Below are 20,976 nucleotides of genomic sequence, written 5' to 3'. Positions count from 1 at the left end.
GGTGGGGGCAACCCCTCTGGGACGGGCACACTTACTGACTTCATTCCCATGCCCTTAGCAGGGCAGATCTTATTAATCTTCATTTTCTGGGAGAGGACAGTGAGGGGAGCAGGTGTAAGCCACTTGCCCAAAGTCACATAACTAATAAGTGATAGTGCAGGGGTGGTGGGGATTCCACCGCGGTCCATCCATGTAGCATGGTTGGTCTCCCTTCAGTATTTCAAAGCCTCTCTGTCCTGTTGTGCTTAAGGTGCACTATGATGCGCTCCCTCATTAACCTTCACCATCTTGATGTGAAGCAGGAAAATCCCCCACCGAGTCTTTAGTTTTCAAATGAGCAAACTGTGCTGCAGGGAAGCGCTCAGAGAAGCTGGGAATGTGATTGGGGTGCCCAGTGGCTGGGGTGCCTGGGGCTGGCTTGGGGGCTGGGTGTGAGAAAGGGGAGCAAGAGGGTTACTGGAAGGGAGAAGCCTGCAGCTGGCTTTCCCTTCTTGGGGTGCATCACCCCAAGTTTTCAGGGTTGCACAGATTTTGACAAATAGCTCTGGGCTCCAAATGCTGCTCTGTGCTGTTCCTTGAAAGCATTTTTGTATTTCCTTCAAAGAAACAAAATTCTGTTTTTCTGAAGGGAAAAGCACTTTGGAGTACAGGAGGGTTTTGGGAGCACGACTCTGCTCCTTTAAAAGCTCTCTTTACTTACGTTGGAGCTGCCCCAGTGGACTTTTCCAGCCATCAGGGGACTAAGAACTGCAGAGGCTGCACTTCTACTGAAACCTTCTCTGGCTAATAATACAGTGTCACCGTTATGCATAGTGTCTTAGACTGGGCTCTCTAGAGGGGGCAAACAGGTGTGTGTGTGTGTGTGTGTGTGTGAAAATATATATTTATGGGCTTCAAAACGTTCATGGAAAAATGTTATCTTTTAATTCCATTTCCCCAGGAACTTTTAAAGCCTCCTCATGTTTATGTACAAACAAACAAACATGAGGGGGAAATTTTACAAGTTCCTTGAAAAAATGGAATTAGAAGAAAATGAACAATTTTAATGAATTTTTTGAAGCGTGCGCGCGCACACACACACACACACACACACACACACACACACACCTGAGAGAGATTTCAAGGAAATGGCATATGTAATTGTGGAAGCTGGAAAGTCTCAATCCGTGAGTCAGATATCAAGCTGGAGGCTGAGCTTGACTCACATGGCTGCAGGGGCTGATGTCCCCCAAAGTGGCAGCTCAGGAAGCAGACTGCTGGCTCAGGTCCCAGGCACCAGGGGTCAGATGAGGACAGGCTTTGCTAGAACATCCATATATATTGGATACCAGGCACGCCCAAGGATACTCCTCTTTCTACTGATGGACTATTCGTATCAGACCACAAAATGGAAGATGAAAACACATCATCTGCCAAATCACTGAGACTCATGGCCTCACCAACTCGATATACACCTTAATCATCACAATAAAACAAAACAACAAAAACCCCAAACCTCAGATTCACTGCCATCGAGTGGAGACGCACTCATAGTGACCCTACAGGATAGGGTAGAAGGCTCTCCACTTGAGTTTCCGGAGACTGTAACTCATTATGGAGATAAAAAGCCTCAACTTCCCCACCAAGGAGTGGCTGAAGGTTTTGAACCGCTGACCTTGGGGTTAGCAGCCCAAATAGTAACCACTAGGCCACTGGGGCTCCAACCATCACAATAGGTAATTTAAAAAAATTATTAAGAATAAAAGTATATCTTGATGGTAGTTTGTTGAGTATATCTTAACTTGGATAAAAATGTAATATTTCAGTGTAAAGATGGAAAAGATTAACTTCCAGCTATAAATTATATGTGAGTTATAGGGAAAAATTTTTTAATTCTTTCCAGTTTCTCTCCAAAGTGGAGTCATCAGTCACTTGCTGTCCAATCAGGTCGCTTTTTAGAGTGAAAATGCTTGCCATTTGGTAATTATGTCCAACCTGGTGTAAATGGGACTGTCCCAGGTAAAGCAGATCAAACACCCATCCTGTGTAAAAGGAAGCTCCCCCTTCCCTCCACCTACCTTCTCTATGTTCTGCAAAAGGCTCCTGAATGACTCAAATGGTTTGAGTTCAACTATGAACCTGATGTGCGGCCGTCTGAGCCCGCCTAGCAGTGCTGTGGGAGAAAGGCTTAGGGGTCACCTCCAACTATTACATCCACAGTAATCTTATGGCACAGTTTTGTCTGGAATACAGAGCTACCCTGCACTTGTGGCAGTTACATAATCTACTGTCAACTTGAGAAAGGGGTGGAGTCTAGCCTGTCAATCAGGTTACAGCTTGATGACCTCATTTGGAGGCATGATGCAGATAAGTAGCTCACTGGAGGCCAGATAGACTCTTTGCTTGATTTTCCTGTTGACAAGGCACATGGAGTTACACTAATGGAACCAGAGCCCTGAACCTGGAGGAGCCACGTGGAGACCCCTGCCAGCGCTGAGATGCTTCCACTACCACTGGATCCACAAGACTTTCCACCCACTGGCCTGTGCTCTTCCTGAATTCAGTGTCATTCCATGTGTTGTGTGAGTCTAAAGAGGAATGTATGGGCTAGTATGGACATATGGGGTAATGTCGGACTTATGGACTTGATCTGTACTGGGTTGGGATGTTTTTTTAATGTACAATTGCTCTTTGATATATAAAGTTCTCTCTTATACACACAAGCATCTCTGGATCTGTTTCTCTAGTCAACCTGGACTAACACACTACGAATGTTTGATTTTGTATTATGTGAAAGAAAATCAACTTCGTTTTTTGTGTGGTTGTTGTTGTCGTGCACCATCAAGTTTGTGCTGACTCCCAGTGACTTCAGGAGACGGAGCAGAACTGCCGCTCCCGGCTTTCTCTTGGCTGTTCTCTGTAGGAGCAGATCACCTGGTAGGTAAGGAACCTGCTCTTTCGGTTTTTGCCACATGCAGCTGAACCATATCCTGGAACATGTACATTGCTTTGTTTCATCCTCACACCAATCTTGAAGGATAGCTTTTATTACATCATTTTATTGATAAGGAAATGGAAACTCTGAAAGGTTAAGTAACTCATGTTCATACACTGAGAATGTGATGGAACAAAGAGTTGGTCCCAGGTGAGTGTGATTACAAGCCCGTGATCTTTTCACATCTTTTCACATAACAACTAATGTGTGCTGACAAATTCGGTACAAATCCATTGCACACAGGTTCTTGCTGTCCAAATATGCTGGCGTAGCCTCAGCCCATCAAGCTATGGAAAACCTTATGGGGCAGTTCTAATCTGTCCTGTAGGAGTGAGTGGGGATTGGCTCCACAGGAGTGGGCTGGGTTTTGATGAGTCTCTCTGAGCCACTCTGTCTATGTCATCTCAAGCGGAGAAGGGTTGGCATACCTGTCCTGCTAACCTCGGTCCTCATTCCTTTACTGCCCTGCTGCCTTAATGTGCATGCACGCTTCCTTGGAATAAACCATTGAGGCTAAATGTTGTTTAGTCTCAAGCTCATGGACCCACAACTTCCAAGGTCACTGTTGTAGCATGACACTACATGAGTCACATGAACATGGAACATGAGGCATTCAAAGAAGGCAGGCCACCACTCGGGGCCCTGTGCCATTTAAGCTCCTGAGTCTTGTTCGCATAGAATGCCTATTCCGCAGGGAGATTCCACAGGGAGTACTCTCACTGGTGCCATTTCTTATGTCTCCAGGAGGCTTCCCTGGAGCTGGGAGGACTGGTTTGTCATCCATTTCTTGGTGAACGCCGCTTATTCTCTCACTCCAGAACTCTGCTGCTGCTGCTGCTGCTGCTGCTGCTGCTGCTGCTGCTGCAGGTCGCGCAGGATTGCAAAGCAGGGGTGTAGGGGAGCCCAGAGAGAGAAGCACCCTAACCTAATCCAAACCCACTCCCATGTGTCAATCCGCACTCAGCGCAACCCTACAGGACAGATTAGAACTGCCCCATAGGGTTTTCCATAACGTGATGGACTGAGGCTACGCCAGCATATTTGAACAGCAAGGCCCTGTGTGCAGTGGTCATGCCTCATCGTTTTTCCCCATGGAGAGGCTTGGCGAGTCTGAACCACTAACAGCTAGCTTAGCAGTTGAGTAGTGAACAACAACACCAACCGTGAGCCTCTGGTATCCTGAGACACAATCTGGTACCCTGAGTTCAATGCCCCCATTCATTCACATCCCATGGGACTTCCTCTTAAGGATCCACCCCGTTTTCCTTCAGAAGCTTTGGGCCCACAGGGTCTGAATTGAGAAGGCTTGGCTGTTTTGAGTACAAGGGACAGCCACATGTGCTTGAGGGAGACTTGATTATTTCCTTCCATAATCAAGTGAAGATCTCCCCACCTCAGCCCTCACTTCACAGTGAATCTACATTAAGCTGCCTCTTGGACACAGCTGCATGTGCTTCTGAACCAGAACTATTCACCTCCCCTGGGGCCTGCTCAGCAGGGAGGATGCTTTGAGCGAGGAGCCCTGAGTGATCAAGGTGGTGGGGCCCAGGGGGAGCATGGGGTGGGGGTGGGACAGCTGCCCAGCAGAAGGGCACTTGTGAAACTGGAGGTATGGTTTTCTCTGGCCAGCACTCCCTGTCGCATTTAGTATGTCTGATTCAACACCACTTAACAGTATTTTTTTAAGGGCAGAAAAATGAGGCAATACAGATAAATCTGACTGTGGCAATGCCTTTGAATGTTCCAATTTGTAACTTGGCAGGCAAGGGTTAACGTCCTGGAAGGTATTCGCAGTTCCCAGGGGTTGAAGTGGGGGTGGGAGTGCGGGTGGGGGGGAAGATGGGACCTTGGGGTGCCTGAGGGATGGTCCTCTCCAGGCTCCTCTATGAGTCAGATCTTGGCATTGCTCTACAGGGCTGTCAGCATAACCTGGGTGAGAAGTTAACTGTGTCTGGCTTTCAGAGCAGGAATGAAAGGCATTCCCCTCCTCCTCTGGGAAACCCTGGTGGTGCTGTTGGATCAGCGCTGGATTGTTTACTGCAAGGTCAGTGGTTCAAACCCACCAGCTACTGAGTGGAAAAAGATGAGGCTGACTGCTTCCGCAGATTTACAGCCCCAGAGGCCTACAGAGGGTCCCTATGAACTGAAATCCACTCTCTGTCAGTGGCTTTGGGGTTTCTGGTAAGGGTTTAACCCCAAGCAGTGGTCCACAACAGCTCTGGTTCTTTGGCTGGGGGATAGTGACGGTGTCTCTCCAAATCTGTGCTCCTTGAGGGTGGTGCTGGTGGGGAGCAGTGGGAAGAAGAGTAAGGGGCATAAGCCATTATTTCCTGATCAGAGGGTTCTGTAATTACGGGGGGACGCTGGCACTGCAAATTCTGCACATGGTTGGCTGCTGTGCTGAAGAAAGCGGAGGGCAGAGTGAGTTGCTTGGGAGCCTCAGCAAACTCCCCAGGAAACACCAATTCCCCAATCAGCCTGTATGATTCCAACCCCCCCCTGCCCCCCACTGAGAATGAGAAATGGGCTTGGCGGTTCCCACTCTCATTTTTGCATGGTCTGTGAATGCTCTTGCATTTTCCAATTTTCAATCTAACATGTCCAGATGTGTATGAGTGAGAAGGTGCAAACGGGCTGAGAAGCCCAATTTTCCTGGAGAGAATTGTACAATAACGCAAATAGGGAGTCCAAAGGGCGGCACCCACAAGGAAATAGAACAGAGACAAAGCTTTCTTTCTTGTTTAAACATTCACAGATCGATAAACCAAAAGCCACAGTCGCCCCCTGCGGTTCGTTGCTAGGATCCCAGTTCCCCATTCCTCAGGAACCCTGGGACGGCTGAAGCCCACGGGGCAGCAGCCACTCTGCAGCCGTGGTTGTCTCTGATTGTGTGTCATCTCTGAAACGGCTCCGTCCTTAACAAACTGACCCGTGCCTTCCCAGACGCAGGGGGCAGCGACTGCCTTGTAAACATGGCATGGGGTCCGTGATTGAGTATGCAAATATCAGCAAGCTCCGACATAAAGCCGCAGGCATCTCCAACGGTTCTGATGACTTTGAGCCAAAGGCTTCCTTGGGAACAGCACTTAAAGTGATCCATTGGGTTGCCCGGGCTTGGGGCACACGTACTTGCCATTGCAGGAGTGAGATGAGTCCAGCGTCCATTTTTGTATGAGCCAGGAAGAAGAAAGGCACCGATTTCCGACTGCAAAGACTTTCTACTGGGCTCAGGAGAAGTCGTTGGGAAGCAAGGCTCAGAGGGGTTTATGTGTCATCATGATGGGGTTGGGGGGTGGGGGGTGGGGCCCTCATGCAGGGCTGAATGCAAGTTGTCAAATGAACAGTCCCCGGCCCTACTCCATCCAAATGGGCAAAAGGAATAAATTCTTTAAGAGACAGATAAAGTTAGCTAGCGACAGAGTGTAGGAAGTATCAGCTGATCAAGGTGTACTGATGGTTGACCAATTACTCCCCTGTGTCTCTGTGTCTTTGCAGACAAAAGCATTGCAAAATGACTGTTATTTGTGACCTTGCTGCTAAAAACATTGAGAGATAACTCAGTTATTTATGATCTCTTTCAGGTTCTCTTGAATCTTGCATATCTGTGTGCTTGTCTTAGAACATAGTGTTTTTATTATTCTAATGTTAACAAAGTGTGACTAGTTAAGCAACCTTTGCATAGATAAGAGTTTAAGAATGTTTCTTAAGTTCCTTGATGCTTGTATTGTAACCAATCCCTTGTAAGAAGAGTATAAAAACCAAGCTTTGAATGTACTGGGTGCTTCAGTCCATCAGACTGTCGTCCTCCCAATCCCATGCTTTGTACATGTCTCTTTCTTTTCATTTCATCCGCACGCCTCATTTCAGACGCAGCTTGATGCGGGAGAGCTGGTCTAATCCCCCACATCCGAGTGGTGAAATGAAATGTTCATTTGGTGGTGGTAAATCGGGATTGTATTAGCTATGCATGCACATGGCCTGTCGCTCAGTGACGACGACTTGTTTAGCTGGATCAAGATGCAACCTTTTCAGTTGCGTTTGTGGAGTTTAAATTAAGCTGACATTCAATTCCATTTCGTAATGCTGGGATGGTCTGGGGTTTTGCCCGAATGCTTGAAGGCATGCAAGGTGAACAGTCTGCATGCCAGCGGGGTAGTGCCTTCTTCAAGTCAGCATAGCTTTAAGTTGTACTGGAAGCTTCTTCCAGACCACAGACACATGATGGCAGGGAAGACTGATGCTGGTGATGGCGTTACTGGAGGGTTACAAAAAACAAAGAGGAAGACGCCTAAAAATGAATTGCTAAAGATGAATTAACAAGGATCCTGAGGTTGTAAAGGAATTCCGTTCCGTTCTCATGTGTGTGTGTGTGTGTGTGTGTGTGTGTGTGTGTGTGTGTGTGTGTGTGTGTGTGAGAGAGAGAGAGAGAGAGAGAGAGAGAGAGAGAGAGAGAGAGAGAGAGATAGAGGAGAAAGAATTTACTAAGATCCACAAGCTGGCAAGTCCTCAGACCCAGCGCACATAAATAAAAACATTAAAAGTCATATGAAATAGCTCCCCCCACTCCCGTTTGCTCCAGTTTTGTTCTTTCTGCGTACTTGGAAACGCTCATCATCTCGGTTCTGGATGATTCTACTTACAAACTGGAGCCCATAATGATATGCTCAACCCTGGGCCAAATACAAAAGAATCCCAGTGGGAAAGAGCACAGAACTGAAAGCACCATGGAAGCAATCAGGAAGATAATATTTAAGGAAGCATACGGGGTGGGATGCCCAAATCAGCTGCCTTAGGCGGCCAAGCCAAGACATTCCACAAACAAGATGAGAAGTCAGAGAGGACTTCCTGCCTGGGGGGTGGGGGTTGTGACAGATTGGATCGATTACCTGGAGGGTAGGGGAAGACTCTCCTTGAAATCGGTAAAATAACATAAAATAGATAGGAAAATGAACAAGTTCATTCCTCGGAGGCGTTTAGACCCCTCATTCCAGGGGCTCTGGAATGAAGTGGGTGCCTGCCATTCACATCTTTCAGCCCCATCCACCTGTCCTTTTCCGGGTTCCTCCTCACTCACTCAGTGCTGTCCAACAGAACTCCCCGCGACCACGGGACTGTTCTACAGCTACGCCATCCAGCACGGCTGCCACCAGCTCCATGTGGCGACTGAGGGTTTGAAAGGTGGGGTTCTCAGCTAGTGGGATGGAGGAATAGAATTTTAAATCATATTTCACTTTAATTAGCTACATTGAAATAGGCAGCCCAGGCCCGAGTGCTTGCTCTTGGAATAGTGTTTTAACCCCAGATGTCCTGATGTCAGAGGATTGCGAAGCTCAGTTGGTAATCTGTGTGGGAGGGACACTGCAGCAGAGGTGGGTGTGGCCGAGGGGGGCTGAGTGGGACTCAGATGAGTAAACCGGTACTTCCTGAGGGAGGAGACTTCTGTCACTATGTGTCACAATACACTGGATGGCAGTAAGGTGGTTTAAAAAATTTTATACTGGATGTGAGCCCCTCAGGGATACCCAATGAAACACCATTTTATCTGTCTGTCTGTCTGTCTGTCTGTCTATCTATCTATCTATCTATCTATCTGTCTGTCTGTCTGTCTGTCTGTCTGTCTATCTATCTATCTATCTATCTATCTATCTATCTATCTATCTATCTATCTATCTATCTATCTATCTATCTAGTGCCCTCAGGGATTCCCCCCACCCCGCCCCCGGAGCCCTGGTAGCTTGGTGGCTTACTCATTGGGCTGTACCTCTACCTGTATCTGCAAGGTCAGTAGCTTGAGCCCACCGGCCACTCCACTGTAGAGTGAGGAGGTTTTCTGCTCCTGTACAGATCGATACCTGGGAAACTCAAGGGGCCGCTAGCTCTACTCTGCCCTATGAGGCGAAGTTGACTTGAGGGAAGTGCATTTTCTGGGCTCCTCTAGTATAAGATAGCACTGACCCCCAAACAAGCAAGTAAGTATTTAAGAGCCTGGAAGAGGGATGGGCATCAGAGATTACATTGGAAGGTAAGATTGTTAAAAAGGTGGCATTTGCATGGAAAACCCCCCAAACCTTCTCTAGTGGATATGAAAATCATGATGTTTTCTGGTAGGGTTTGCCTGGGGTCAGACAGTGATCAAAACCAACTGACCAAGCCCAAACAACCCCACCCATAGTCATCCAGATGGTTCAGACTCATAGTGACTACAGGACAGAGTAGAACCGCCCACTGCCCTTCCAAATGCTGTAAATCGTTAGGGAAGCTGACTGCCACAGCCTTTTCATATAGAGAAGTTGGTGGGTTTCTTAGAGGACTAGAATTTAAGCACAGTGGTGTGGGGTTGTAAAGAGACTTTCCCCCAGCTTTGTCTCCCCCAAAGACATGCCAAGCATTAGGGGCTTTTTGCTAGCATCTGGGGAGAGGTCAGATGCTTAGAGACATCCTCCCTGAAGGAAATTATAGGCCCCCCCTCCCCGGATGTTAAGGACAATAGGTTATTTCTCTCCAGAGGCCTGAAGCCATGGATTTGGTTCCTGTAGGTGGAGTTTACACCCTACTGATAAAGGTGCCAGGGTACAGGTCAAACCGGCTCTGTGACATCCAAAGTTAGGCTCCCATCCTGAATCTAGGATCCGCCCATCTTGTCACATGTATACCCCAATCCCTCCTCTTCCTATTGGTGCATCTCTCTAGATCATCCACCTCATTGCTGTATAACCGACAGTGCAACCCCTTCCTGTGACGTATGTCTTTACCTGTAATTGGTGGGCTTGCACTCCCCCCAAAAGTATATAGGCCTGGATTAGCAATAAAGATCTCTCTCTCGGCCCCCCCTCTAATCATTCCCCTGTTCCCTTCCCCTGGTCCTCCTTCCCTCCACGTGGGCCACCAAGTGGGGCTGAGGTGAGCATTGCTACCATGAAATGTGTCTGACTCCATTATTTCAATCTCTCTTCTATCTCTCATGCTCTCGTTGACTTTGTTATAATATATTTATATATCTCAATCGTACAATTGTGCCTATAGAACCCGTGATTAGTGGGGGGGGGGGGCTGGTTCCCCTTCCAACCACACAGTGACACCAGGGCTTCTTAGACAGTGGTTACAGGTAAATCAAGTGGGGAAGAAAAGAGGAGGCCTTTGGAGGCTTCATGAAGACTATGGGGTGAGGGTACAAACGAGTTTTTACCCAGCACATGCTTATTGAACACAGTATAGGCATCATTTGTGGGTAAAAGTATAAAGTAGAGTTCTCTTCTCCCCTCAGAGAAACCACAGTAAGGATTGGCAAACCCACCCCACTAAGCAAAGGTAAATAGGAAGACAAGGCAGGATTCCATTCGGTACCTAGAGAGGGAGACACAGAGGACTCAATGTCAGAACCGGACGATACAGCTATGGGCCAGGGTCAGGGGGGCCATGGTGCCAAGGGGTTTGGGCTGGACCTGGAAAGGTTTGATTGGGTGGAAAGTGGAACAAAAAAATTTAGAGAGGAGGTGCAGAATGATTCCAGGAAGTACCTGTTGGGAAGTTGAGGTTGTCAAGGTTAGAATTTGGTTCTTGATTCGGAGGACTGTGGGAAGAGACCAGACAAATGGAGCGGTCTTGGGAAATGTATTCTGCCAGATGAGATCGTGTTAAAATAGCTTGAGGGAGGGAGCCTCAGCCGGGAGGTGGGAACTGGGTAGGAGGAGATGTTTCCACACCTGGGTAAAGGCTGGTTGGGGCTGAGATCCTCTCCAAGTCGAGGGCCCTGAAAATGGAACTGCTCAGCTCTGACAGCACTGGGTACCTTTGAAAGCAGGGTCTCAAGTTCATTGTATAAGTAAGCTGCCACCAGACCAGTGCAGGATTTCAGACGGGGTTTAAAAGATTAAACTCAACATCTCCTTTATGCAACTGCTCATAGTAACTGAAAGAAGGATTCGGAAACCATGGTTACCGTAGATTAAGATCAAAGGTGATGATTTCAAATCCAAGGAAACAGAACAGGCTCAAGCTAGAGCTCACATTTCTGCTTTGTATTGACTGGCTGGTTGTTTTGGGCAAATGCATCCTTTCATGCAGCAAGCCCTGGAGGCAGGGGAGTGGGGCAGAGAGCGGGAAGTGTGTGCAGACTCCCCGGTGCTGTGGATCAGGACGGAATCCTGCTAGGCCAAAAGGAGAAAAGCGTTTGCCGGAGAGGTGACATTTCAGACAAGATTCTCACTCAGACTGCTGATTCTAGTTGCCCCTGCTGGGTCCAACAGGGGCAACGGTTGGGACCTACTAGCAAAGGCGGTTTCTCTAAGGATACTAAGAAGAACCTTCCGAGGAGTCTTAAGAATAAAACTTTCCATTATGGATTTGTTCCTCAAGTTGTTCTTTCGTGCAGGGATTGTAGATGGTCCCAGACCATGTCATAGCAAGCTCACAAGGGAGCTAATTCTCCTTGAAAAAGGGCCTGCTAGTCTCTCTGGAATGCTGTGGCCAGCTGAGGTAGCTGGCTTCTCAATTCTGAACGAGCAAAGCAGTTCTTTATATGCATGGCTCGTTCTTCAAGAGGGGAGAGGGGGCTCACTGAATGTTGTAAGTTGTACTAGAAGTTGTTCTCTCTGTTGTGTCCCTCCTCCCCTGAACTGATAGTTTTCTATGTCACCTGACAGTCACACCTGAAGCCTGCCAAGAACAGATGTCTCCTTGTGACATAAACTAGACCCAAGAGAGAACTGGATATGTGACTACAGTTATGGTAGGGGGTGGGGGTGGGTTTGAACTGAATTTTTAAAAAAGGACCATCTGTTGAGGGAGGTAGCCTTGTGGAAGAGCTCAAGAGGAAGGGAGGAAAAGGTAGAACTGGAAGAATTCATTGTCCTTTTTCGGCAGATCATAAGTAAAGCTTGAAAACCTGTAGATTTTGGTTCTCCTACATCACTGAGAAAGTGGTCTTACCCGCCCCCCACCCCCACTCTACAACAGAGTATATATATTTGAAAGTACAGAAGATGCATAATGATAAAGTGAAGACCCATGTAACTCTCCTTCTGGTCAAGAAATAGAACCTTGCCAACCTGCTGGAATTCCAGTGTGCTCTTCCCAATCAGAGCTCTCTAGCCCTGGGGTTAACATTTTCGTGACGATGACAGCCTTGCGTTTTTGTTTTTTTTTTGCTAAGTTTCAACATCTCAACAACATGGTTTGGTTTTGCCCATTAAAAAAAATTTTATTGGGGGCTCGTACAACTCATCACAATCCATCCATCCATCCATCCATCCACCCATTGTGTCAGGCACATTTGTACATATGTTGCCCTCATCATTTTCAGAACATTGTCTTTCCACTGGAACCCTTGGTATCACCTTCTCATTTTCCCCACCTTCCCTCCCTCCCTCATGAACTCTTGATAATTTGCAAATTATTATTATTTTTCATGTCGTACACTGACCAATGTATCCTTTCACCCACTTTTCTGTTGTCCTTCCCCTGGGAGGGGATTATATGTAGATCATTGGCATCTGTCCCCACTCTCTCTCCTCACCTTCCCCTTCCCCTCCTGGTATCGAGCTCAATCTTGGTCCTGAGGGCTTTGTCTGTCCTGAATTCCCTGAGTTTCCAGCTCTTATCTGTACATGTGTACATCCTCTGGTCTAGCTGGATTTGTGAGGTAGAATTGGGGTCATGATATTGGGGAGACATTAAATTGCTAGAGGAAAGTTGTGTGTTTCATTGGTGCTATGCTGCACCTGACTGGCTCATCTCTTCCTTGTCACTCTTCTGTAAGGGGATGTCCAATTGTCTACAGATGGGCTTTGGGTCTCCACTCTGCACTCCTCCTCATTCACAATGATATGATTTTTTGTTCTGGGTCTTTGATACCTGATCCTATGGCCACCCCATGATCTCAAAGACTGGTACGCTTCTTCCATGTGGGCTTTGTTGCTTCTCAGCTAGATGGCCACTTGTTTATCTTCAAGCCTTTAAGACCCCAGACGCTATATCTTTTGCTAGCGGAGTTTTGCCCATTTTTGAACTTAGAGTACAACTCTGTGCCTTTCACCTTCTCCTCCTTTTCATCCACGCAACCCTGTGAGTTGTAAGGTTCGCCCGCGTTGGTGAAAGCAACGGAGCTCCTTGAAGTGTAGTGTTCCGTTAGATGGCCATGACGCAACCATTCTACTGCGATGGCCATTGGAGCGGTTTCCTTTTCTATGTGGAGATCACCATTCTCAGCCGCAGTGGCTCGCTGTCGGCATTGGCCAGGCCTCTCACAAAATTAACTATACATCAGACGGAGGCTTGCGAGAAGACGCTGGAAACCAACATTACTGACCACGTTCCAAGGAAGGAGGTAGAAAGGGCAAGTAAGGGCTTGGACGCTGCATCTGCATGCCATACATTGAGAATTCTCACTTACTGGAATTTTGGCAGCATTTTGAGGATAATGCTCTGCATCGAAGAATTCAGGTTAACAACCTCCTGAGTAAATCATTTAAACCTTTATTGTTTGTGGGGCATGTTCAATCTGCAGACTTTCTATACAAATCCTTCACTGTTGTCTGCATCTTTTAAAATAGCTCTCGCTCTTGCGATGGTCTAAGCAGCTAGTAGGTGACAGCGGTAAATGTCTTCATGCTGTTTCAGGTTTAGCCTTCAAAGTGGGAATGAACTAACAGTGGAAAGAACTTTAATATATGCATTCACTTAAGCTAGCATTGACAAAGACTGATGCTCCGCATCAGCGTGGCATCTGTCATGATAATAATAATGATAATTGCCAATGATCCTAACAAGCACAGCAACAACACACTGTCATCTGCATAGAAAATGATGCCACTAATCTGGAGTCAGGAAGGTGTCTTTTTTGAACATTTTTTTTTCAAGCCCAGGATGGAATAGATACATGTGCTCAACCACCCTTTCTCTCTTGGGGACCCTCAAGAGCAGTCTGACTTTAGGTAGGCCGCCTCTTGTTAGATTTCATCCTGATTCTAAGCTCAAGCTAGACACTGGCCACACCCAGCGATAGGGGACGTGTAGCACACCGATGTGAGATGTGCTCTAAGGGAAGAGTAGAGTTAGCTGCTCAACCGTTAACCAGGAAATTGGAGGAGTCTTCTTAGAGGCAGCTTGGAAGAAAGGCCTGGGGAATCCGCTGCCTCCAAATCAGTCACCGAAAACTCTTGGGAGCAAGCCTGGACTGTGACACACATGGATCACCAGAGGTTGGAAATGACTTGAGGCAACTGTTTTTTTTTAAAGTATATATATATATATATATATATATATATATATATATATATATATATATATATATATATATATATATATATTACACACACACAAATAAAGGAAAGACAGAACAACAATCCCTAGATGCCAGTTTATTCTGGCACCGGCAGTGACAGCAGTCATAGCATGTGTCTTAGTTAAACACCACAGAGCAGTTTGAAAGAAACAACTTCCTTACCAGGTTTCCTGGTGGCAAAACTTGGCCAAGAATTTCCCTTCATGCTCAGACCTGTATATGCACAGCTTATTCCATGTCTGGTGGGGGTAGGCAGAACAATAGTCCCCAGATATTCTTATCCGAATCCCTAGACAACATGAGGCTGATTTGGAGATGTGATCAATTTAAGGGGGTCACCTTGAATTATATGGTTCAGGCTAATGACTAGCATTCTCCCAATGGAAAGAGGAAGTCAGGGTAGTGAGAAACTGAGAGAGACTTGATTGGCTATGCTGCTGGCTTTGAAGTCATAGCAAAGGGATCCTAGGACAAAGGATGCAGGCAGCTTCTAGAAAGGAACAAATCCTACCCTAGAACTTCTGGAAGAAATCCAGCCCTCCTGGCACCTTGAGTTTAGCTCAGGGAAACCCATTTTGGACTCCGGAACTGTAAGACAATCAATTTGTGTTGTATGAAAGTCAAAGAAAAGCAGAGGAGGGACACGCCTTCTCAAGACATGTGGATTCTCCCTTGGGAACCTCTCTAGGACCTAATCATTTCCTCTCGAGCTCCCTGCCACTATGTTTTTCCTAAACCTCACCTGTAGCCTGGGATATTGTGTGCGGTTAACCTCAGTGGTCGACCATGCCAGCTTCTAGCCTGGCTCCTCTGCAACCTGAGTTCCACCCTTTCTGCTCCACAAGCCTGATCCAGAAATGTCCACCATGCCTTCCCAGTGCCCTTGGATGCGGCTCCCAGACCCCAGAGGTCCTCAGGACTGGTCCTGTGGGCCCAGGTCACATTGTTCTCTACACAATAAGCATTCTGAGCCTTTGGAACAATTCTGTCCCCAAATGAATGAAGGAAAAATGGAGTTGCTCATACAAATGGACTCTCAATTATCATTCTAGGAGGGGGGGGGGAACAGAATTTAGATTAATTACCTTACTTAGTATTTTTCTATGTCGAGGACATTCATATCGGTTCAGCTCTAAGAAGGTCCTGGCCCCTCGTCCTAGAACGGTCTGAAGGGTTCTTCCATTCAGTCAACACTCAGGAGAAATATCTTCACAGTTCCCAAAGAGGATGCATCATTTCCAAAAAGAAAATGGGCAAACTTTGACTCCCAGAATCCAGAACTCACATTCAAATCAAAAGAAACATTGAGGTCAATCCAAGTCTTTTATTGGTCTAGGAATCCATAGAGATCAAGAACCCGTTGAGGATTCTTTGGCTAAAATGCTACAGAAAAATGTCCCCACCAGAGTGAGTTTTATCTTGAATCAATAATTCAAAAGATGTAAGGCATCTCTAAACAGCCAATGAATGACTAATTTAAACTTAAAGTGTGAGTGAGGTCATTAATCTTGATAGCATATAGCATCAGAACTCTGGACAAAACGAAACACGACAAACAGAATCTACAAATGACTACCATCTAAATTTCAACCCAAACAAACAAACAGACAAAAACAAAACACGTCGTGGCTCGCTTCCCCTCTCTCCCTCCACCTAATCTAGTTCTTTGTCTAAAAACGTGCATGTAGCATGGCCCTGTGATGGCAGGCAGAGCCCTTGTAACTCCTGCACTGTCAGTCTGGGGCACTGTAACACAGCCCGAGGCAGGCTTTAATTACCCACAAATGCACCAGCTGGCATCTTTTTATTGCTTAATCACGAAACATATCATGGTCTACAGTGCCATGTGACTGAAATACTGCCCTGAGTTGCAGGGTAACAGAATCCACAGATAGATTCGGCCCAGGTTTCAGGGAAAGATACGTGGGTAAGGTAAGTCTGGAAAATCCTAGTTGTCCAGGGTTAAGCCACAGAGATCCCGACTAGTATGTATGGCGAGTGGATAGGGCCAGAAAGGAGAGGGGTGTCAGCAGAGGGGTGTGTGTGATCCTCCTATAAGGCTGCTTATGAGACAGGACCTGGGGCATTACGGTTCCTTAAATGCTTGAAGACTCCAGAGGCCGGCTAAAGGCAAGCAAGGCTTTGTGCTGTGGTGGCTGGACACATGGTGGAGCCCATGAGTGCTCCTGCAGGACCCGGCAGTATCTGCAGCGAGGCGTCTGTGGCAGCACTGGGGCGGGCAGAGTGAAAGGGGAAGGGGAAAAGCAAGGAGCTTAAGACAGAAAGAAGGCAGGTATGGGACCATGTAGGTCAACTCTGGTCACTCATGAAGACTTCCAGATAGAAAAGGACCTCCCACACAGTGACGAGGGACATACCACTTTATTATGGGGCCTTGACCTACCAGTAACAGAGGCTACATTTTCATTTGAGGCATTTCTCTCCCTAAGAGCAGCTGTTTAGTGGTCTAAATGCTTCGTTACTTTTCAGCTCTGGACTTCACATTACAGGCGGAGCTGGGGTCCCCTTTTGCAGTTAATCTTAAGAGATGCCAGAGAGACTCCTGACGTCATCAGTGAGACACTATCCATAAAAGTCCTTTTCCTTTGTTTTCAGACCTGAGGAATTCTTTCTCTGATAAGCAGAGGTGAGTACACGAAGGAAGGAGGGAAACTCAGGGGAGTAGAAACTGCAAGGTTTTCCAGGGTGTATAAACCTACACGGGACCTTGAAGACGGCCTTCTGGCTGCTCAAGATGGGCATTAACCATTGGGTGGTGAAACCAACAACCCAACCTTGGAGAGGTTCTGAGATGAATGTGGGAGTAGAAGGAGCGTGAATTCATCATCTACCTCTGTATAAGAATCTTATCGGAAACCGAATGGCTCAAAACAACACATTTATGGTCTCAATTTTTCAGTAAGTCAAGAGTTTGGATGTAGCTTAGCTGGGTCTTCTGTCTGACATGCTGAAAACAATGTTTCGGCCAGGGTTGAGGTCTCATCAGGAGGCTTGACAGGGAAAGGAGATGCTTCCAATCTCACTTGGTTATTGGTTACTATAGTATCTTGAGCGCTGTTAAGTGGAGTCTCCTTTCTTAGCCAGAGGCCACCTTCATCGAGTTCACTGCCATGTGGGCCTGTCCAGCATGGCAGCTTGCTTTATCAGAGCATGGAAACTGAGAAGGTAACAGAGTCTGCCGTCAAGATGGAAGTCCCAATTTTCCATAGCCTAACCATAGAAGCGATATCCCCTCATCTTTGATACATTCTATTAGCTAGAAGTAAGTCTCACATCCCACCCACACTAAAGAGGAGGGGATTGTAAAAGGTCAGGGATAACATGCGGTGGGAAGCCAATCTGTGAATATAGCTCACTTATTTTCAGTAAGTATTTCAAGTAGGGATAACAGCTAGATTACAACTATTAAAAGAACTGTAACACAGTTCAAATATTCATGTTAGCTTTATTTAATAAGTCTCTATTGAGCACTTGTGCTGAGCACTCTACAGACTGCATATCAATAATTAACTTTTAATGCTGTTGCAAATATCATCATATGGTAATTTTCTATGGGTAGGCTCAATATTCTTTGATTAATGACACATGGAGGAAGAATTGGTTATTGGATGTAATATGATACGCAGACACTTTCAGTCCATGTGATTTTAAAGAGGCAAGGATGGGGAACGCTTTCTAGGCAAGTCCATTCAATAGCACTATTCTAGTTTGTTCTTATGGCACGTGAGGTCCAAGGGCTGCAGCACACGAAGCGGCGTGTGCACTGCACAGAGACGCCGAGCCAGGTGGGTCAGTGGAGACTGACAGCAAGTTCCTTTGCTATGCCTTTGCCTGGGTGTAGGACTGGGACCATCTGGGGGGTGGTGAGGGGTGATTTTTAAAATTTTGTTTTGCTAATAGGTCACTTGTCCCTGTGCGAAGAGGAGTTGGGTGGAAGGAGTGAGCATAGTAGAGAGAGGTGTGGTCATGATGATCAATACCCATAGGGCTCCATCCCCTAGGAGTTCAATTCTTATCCGGGGTTACATATGCAACCTGAAGATCATGATGTACAATACAACAAAGGATGATAATGTGCTGAGACATATGATCCTAATCTTGGAAAGCTAAGTTGAGGAAAGTGGCCCAGAAACACTTCTCCAGCTAGTCTGTAAGTGAGATCGCGTATTGGAAAGCGGGGCTTGTGGCTTTCTGGTTGACATAGGTTTGTACAAAGGGAACAAAGGAATGGATGCCGAATTGGACTTGAGGGACATGAAAGGAATTAGAGAAGATGTCAAAGATGTGGCGACATTTGGACTGGGTCTTGAAGGATGAACTGCAAGTTGGTAAGAGGAGAAGAAACGTTACCCCACGTCGGGGAAGCAGCAAGCACAGAGCACAGGGTGCCTTCTCGGAAGGGCCGCTAGGGCGCAAACTTGGAAGGGAGGGGAGCCGGCAGAGGAGCAACAGCACTGCAGCCGTCGTGGGTGGGACTAGGAACCGATGTCTGAGACAAGCTGTGGGGTTTGAGAGCTCTCATGAGGTGCTCACGGGACGTCACCACAGATTCCAAACCTGGAGAGAAACAGCTGTAGCAATGTGGACGGGTCTGCTTAGAACAAGGAGAGCTGGAGGATGACAAGACGCCCCCGAGGGGCGCATCATCTATGTACGAGCTGCCTAGGGTCTGAGTCCTGAGTCCTGGCATTGCAATGGGGGAGGAGAGACAGACAGATGTGTTAGATGGTTCAGAAAATGTAGCACAGCCCGTAGTCTCCTGCTAGATGAAGGGAGAAAGGCTAACAATGATTTATGATTATTTTTTAATGTCCGTGTCAAAATTTTACTACTACAACTCAGATTGTGGAAGGAAAAAAATGCATTTTACTGTTTATGACATAGTGAGTCATTTTTAATAGTTTTCAACCCAAAGGCCAAAGAGGAAGAAGCAGAAGGCTCTGAATCGATATCTCTGTGAGAGTCTTTTCAGATTAACGCCATCTCTTCTGGTCTGCTCTTGGCTTTGGGTCGGTTCCTCTCCTGAGGATGTGGCATGATCTGGGCTGGCCCCTGGTGGCCCTGCAGTATTGCTGAGCCAAGTTCAGTCCTCAGGGTTACCGATTGCGCCCATTCATTGTTTTCAACCCTAACTCTCCAGCTCTAAGTCTCCTGTTCTGCAACTGCTTCATCTCAATCCCCGGGTTCAACTAGGCCACGGTGGTCTCAGTACCTCTCTGGTCCCCTCTGGGGAACTCAGGAATTTCTGGGCCCCCTGCAGGCCTTAGGTGAGGCTGGGGAAACTCTCAGGGCCAACTCCTTGTCACCTCTTTCAGGGATTTCTACTCTGTGGTGCAGGGGTCAGATGGATGCATATTTCTTTTTGAGGCTGGTGGTGTCATAATGGGAAACAGGGCCAACGTGCCCTGGCTTAGGGCCTCCAGACTGCACAGGCACTTCCATCACACTCTGCCCCTTACCTGGACTTGGCTTCCAAGGTGGGTGTGTGTGGACATCCCAGCATCTCTATTCCTGGAGCTTTCTCTAGCTCTTCCTTTCCACAGTCCTTGGAGTGCCTTCTCTCTGGCTAGTGAGGAAGAAACCAGCTCCCTGGGAAACATTTTAAGAAGATGCCCTGTGCCTGGCTGGATGGTGAAAGCCAAAGGTTTGGCTGGAGGCGATGAAAGGACAGTGAGCTCCGTGTAGGACAGGCTGACTTTGTCATGTTGAATGGTTTCCAGATGTCCTACATTTGGCAGTTGGAAGTAGGGATGAAACTAAGAAGCCCAGTTACTGGTTATGGGTGGTGGTTAAAACACGGAGAATTAATGAGTTTAGTGAAGGAGGGCACGTGGGAAAAGGAGAGAGGAAGGTGGCGTGAGGCCTGATGCTGGGAAGAGTCTGGGCAGCAGCGATTGAAGAGGGAGGCGGGGAATACCCCAATACCCCCTAGGGACTGCAGCTGGAGCCTGGGCACAGGCGAGTCCCAGACAGTGGGGGGTGGGAGGAGGCTCTTGAGAAGCTCACAAAAGGGCCCCTTAAGCAGCAATACTTAGAGTTCATTTTGCCTTTCAAGATAAGAGAGGTGCTTATTCGGGAGTTCAGAGGTAGATTCGGTCAGATTTGAGGTAGATGTTTCAAAGGGAGAGCATCAGTCTGAGGTTTACAAACTCCAAACCCTCTGTACTGTGAGTTTTGTAACTATTTTGAATGTAAACTCACCCACCGAACAGCAACGTGGACAAAGCCTCTCCCCTGCAGCTTGTGCTTGCAGAAAGAAGGGCAGCTGGGACAGCAGGCCACGAGACTCAGGGCCCTGCGTCAGGAGGAAGGAGGCAAGGCCCGACAACACAGCGCCCCCAGTCACCATGGCTGTGTTTCTGTCTGGGCAGTGGCTCCAAGGTGAAGTCGCGGGAAGGCAAACTTATGAAGGGCATTCATCAAGGTAAAAGCAACAGGAAAATGAGGTGCTTCAGGGCACAGTGTGTGGGAAGCAACAGTGTGATGGAAATCATTAGGAGAGAGGCCTGCGGCTCCCTCACCCAGCAGGATCTTTTGTCAGCAGACTGTCTGCTGCTACTCAGGAGGTGGGGTCCGACAGGCTGGGTGCCAGGATTATCAGTGTCCAAGGGTGACCTTGGAAGCGTCTGCTTTGGGAACCGGAAGCAGCCAGGGACCGAAGGCCTCTGCAGGTTTCTTTCCTCTGGACCAGTGACCAGGA

Source organism: Tenrec ecaudatus, chromosome 9, assembly GCF_050624435.1.
Source record: "Tenrec ecaudatus isolate mTenEca1 chromosome 9, mTenEca1.hap1, whole genome shotgun sequence".
In the NCBI taxonomy this organism is placed as follows: domain Eukaryota; kingdom Metazoa; phylum Chordata; class Mammalia; order Afrosoricida; family Tenrecidae; genus Tenrec; species Tenrec ecaudatus.
The sequence above is the reverse complement of the archived record's forward strand: the minus strand, read 5'-3'. Positions refer to the sequence as shown.